The sequence below is a fragment of the Marmota monax genome, unplaced genomic scaffold (assembly GCF_021218885.2).
Source record: "Marmota monax isolate L192 unplaced genomic scaffold, Marmota_monax_Labrador192_F-V1.1 WCK01_AAM20220418_F8-fsc00824, whole genome shotgun sequence".
In the NCBI taxonomy this organism is placed as follows: domain Eukaryota; kingdom Metazoa; phylum Chordata; class Mammalia; order Rodentia; family Sciuridae; genus Marmota; species Marmota monax.
The window spans coordinates 2612-6919 of NW_026693271.1; the positions used below are offsets into that span (position 1 = coordinate 2612).

Here is a 4308-nt window from a genome sequence, read left to right on the forward strand (position 1 = left end):
TGTGGTTCTTGGAGTGCCCTTGAGTTCAATCCCCGTACACCCCCCCCAAAAAAAAGTATAGATAGTGAAGTATTGGATCAGGAAGATGGGGGTTGATTCAAAAGGAAACAGAATACCTAAACAGAATTCCAGAACACTTCCTCCTCCTCCTCACCTGTTGCCAAGGCCACCTGCCTCCAGGGAATTGTTCCTCCCATCAAGAAGTTTTTAATGAGTACCCCTTTCTGCCTTTCTAGTCAGATATGGAAAATACAGAGATATCCCCCGTATGGCTCTCATCCTGCCCTTTTGGTCATGTAGGCAAAATAAGAGGAGAGGGGATGGAGAAGAAAGGAAAACGGAAATCTATAAAAGGGGCACTTTCTCGTGGCATTAGCTCTGGACACTCTCCTTTCCAGAGGAGTCTCAGTCTGTCGTCTCTCTCTCTCTCTCTCTCTCTCCCCCCATTCTTTAAATAAAACTTTTTGCTCTTGATCCTGCATTTTTTGGGTGTTCAAGAGCAATCTTCAACGATGAGGGAACAGGACCCTATCCTGATTTTCTAGACCAGCTTCAATACTCTATTACTGAGCTACATCCCCAGCCCTTTTTATTTATTTATTTTATGAAACAGGGTCTTGTTGGATATGAAATCCTTTTGATTTAACTGGGATTACGGTCCAGTTGCTAAATCTTATTACTTTGAAAAGTTAATGGTTATTCTGAGATTACATTTGAAAATTTTTTTCTTTTTACAACTTGCAGACTTATGCTTCCTTTGTAGATTCCAGAAGCCTATGTATCCTTGCCTCACTTACTTCCTGACCTTTACCACACTTCACCTTTTCAATGGAACACCTTTCCTGGAAGTGTAGAATTTCTATTGTGTTTCCTTCCTCAGAGTTGTTGGTCAGAACATTGGGCCAGATTTTTCCCAAGGCAAAAGTCTTTAATTTTTTTTTTGTATTACACAAGTTAGATATCAGTTACAAAAACCCAAGTAAACCTGCATTGGGCAGTGAAGATGTAGGAGGAAAAACAGGGAGTTGGCAGATTAAACTGCATTCAGTTTAGTCTTCAGAAAAGGTATGGCAATGTACAGGGCTTCTTGCTTGGGATGTGGTGGCTTCAGTTTTAAAACAGAGACTTAAGTTGTTCGAACCTCAGCACTAAATCAAGCTTGTGAATACTCCATATTAACCAGACAAAATTTAAGGAACCTGCTTTCCCAGACTTCAGCAAGGAACTAAAAGCTGGATTGTTGCCAGATAAAGCAGTGAGGTATGAGAAATGGAGACCAAACAAGCAAACCCACAGCAGGAGTTGGGAGACTTGAACTGTCATCCAGCCAGGATTAATAGTTTTTAATTAATTTTTTAACTACTAAGTTGATGTAAACTTTTTTTAAAAATACATATATTTACTTGCTAATTAAACTTCCTCTTGTTTGCATTTGTCTATTCATGACTCTTTTTTATCATTTTTGGAACACATTTTTATTATTTACTGAATCAACTTATGTGAATTAAATATAATACTGGTCCTTAACTCTACACTATTTATGCATTTCCAACTTGTTTTTGAACATGTGTTTAGAAATAACTCAAAGTACCTTTTAATTACAAATATAGGAGTTTCCATAATTTTTTAAAATTGGAAAAGTCCCTGTCATGAGTGCAATCTATGTCACTAACATAGACCAAACAGGTTTGTGTCTTTCCACAATGTCAACTTATTGAATAACAATAAATTCATGGGCTACACCACTTTCATCAGTTGGCAGTTCACTAAATATTTGTGAGTCACCTGGTCGTCATAAGCCAGGCAAGTACAAGTTCTTTTATGCCAATCTTAATTTCTAATATCTATAACACATCACAAATCATACTTTACACAATGATATATATAAGTTGCAGGAAGGCTTAGATAGGGTTGAGGCAACCACAGGAATACAGGAGTTTGACCTGAGAGCAAAGGCAGAGCAATTATGAATGCAAAGAGTAACTGTAGGTGGTCAGATAAGATTAAGAACCATTTGAAAAACTTGTCCAGGGCACAGAGCTGTCACAATCAAAGAACTTACTCTAGGCCAAGATCTAGACTGATTGCAGTCTCAAGTGTATCTGTTGGGATGGCAGCTTTTTGTGGCTTATGCTGCAGAAATTGCACTCTGCTGAAGCTCAAGGACAGAAATTTGAAAGTTCATTGTGGTGATTTTCCTGGGCAAAGCTCATGGGAAGTAACAGGTGATAATGTTAGGGTACCACCATGTCCCATCTTGGAGTGCTTCTCCTTTTATAGACCTGGAGTGAGGGGGTTGCTTCATTCAATGGTCTAGTGTGTTCGATAAGTGCATAGGTCTGGTTTTTCCAGTCTGAATTGGATATGCCCATGTATTCATGTGCTTCTGATTAATTTGATAAATTCACAGGTGGTCATTTTTATTAGCATTATTAATTTATCAGTTTGTGCCTTATGTTTGTACCAGACAGATGGTGGTTTTTTACTTGTACAAGCAAGTTGTAGAGTCACTCCACCTCAGCACCTAAACTCAAAATAGAGTGGGTTATGGCAAACTACTGCTTTATACACTGGAGTAACACAGGTTTAGGCGTATCCTGAAAACTGCTGCTCTATACATCATGAAGTAACTGAGCAGGGCACAGCCTGCTCTCCAAATCCCAGGATGTTTCGTAGTGGCCGTGATGGTAGCATTTATCATGGAACCCCAGGTTCCATGGAGCTGAACCAATCAACTCTCCAAAGTCAGGAGTTGATTCCCAGTTCTTATCTAGAATTGTAATGGGGGATTTGCCATGTCCAGTTACTACTAATTGATGACTCCACAACCTCCATCAATTAGTAGCTCTTCAGCAGGAGTAATGGAAATGAGATTGCCTTTACTTGCATGTGGTTCATCACCATGACCAGTTGTACCAGCTCATAAAGAGTGAAAATTTTTCTACTAGTTAGAAGTACCTATGATGACGTTTCCTTCCCAGGGCTCATACCAACACCTTGAAATTCAAGAAGACCGCCAGACATTTCAGTAATGCAGAATAATCTGGCTGGAGTTACAAAAACTACTCCTGAAACAGGGCAAAGTATGTTTAGTCCATCAAATATTGGTCATTCACAAAAGATGACATTAACTCCTGCCAAGCTGGATTCTATTTATACTCCAGAAGATTCCCTGACTTCAGAAGACGACCTGGATGACATTCAGGTGACTGTGTTTTGGTTTCCACAAGTATCTGTTTTCTATATATTATTACAATTTGTATAATATGAGACTATTTTAAAACATGTGATGTCTAGAATAGGAAATTGGATGTATATTTGTCACCAATCTAAATTGCAGGTCCAGAAAACTTTAGACAAAGATGGGAGAAACTTTGGAAAATCTGTCATGATTGATGCAAAATGATGAATAAATAAAAGTGTTACAGAAAACAGGGATAGATGTCCTTTGTCATCTCCGTCTCTAGCCTTTGTATCACCCATCAAAACCTTAGGCACACCACTACAACCAGAAGTAGCCCTAGGATTTCTACAATGAAACCTCTTGTTACAGCATTTAGTAATTTCTGATGAACATCCAAAAAGATGAAAGTCTTATATCCAAAGTAATGAAGTATATATTTAGCTGGTAGTATAGTAAGATCTAAGAATTCAACTACCAAGGAGAAGGTTGTTACATTAAAACAGTTATCAGAGTACTGCTGGTTCTCCTGGGTTAGATGTATAACCACTCTTGGCATCACTAACTATCTCATGCTTCATTTAGAAGTTTTCCTTCAAGAATACATCTTATTTGTAGCTTGCACTGTAAATGATATTTGTGATACATTTTGAAGAAATCTAAAAAGATTCCTGTAAGTAGGATTTTGTCCTTTCCATGTAAGTTTAAGCACAAAAAAACCTGAGCATTGATTACTATAAATTAAATAATAGAATTGGTGGGGAGGCTTTGTAATCATCATGAGAAGGTGGGTGAATTCCATGAAGAGGAACTACAGCTGCTTTCACCAAGCATTAGATTAGAATTAGCAATTTGAATTACAGTCTTTAGAGAGTATTTAGTAGCTTAATTTTCTTTGCATATTATCTCATTGTGAATTGTCATCTTTCAGTATTCTAAAACCAAAATACTATTTTAAAAATTTACTAAAGTTTCTTGATAAGACTTGTCAATCATGTTCTGAAAAAGTATGAAAACATTATTCAAACAAAATTGTGTATATAGAATATTATACAGCTTAATGACCAATAATAAACTTAACAGCTCTATTTTCCCCACTCAGCTTAAGACATAGCACATCATGATAC

At 37.3% G+C, this 4308-nt stretch overlaps 1 pseudogene; it reads left to right on the plus strand.

Annotated features, from left to right (window-relative positions):
• The first annotated feature begins 2684 nt into the window (after nucleotides 1-2684).
• On the plus strand, nucleotides 2685-3570 carry LOC124100801 (nucleoporin NUP35-like; annotated as a pseudogene).
• Nucleotides 3571-4308: the final 738 nt, after the last annotated feature.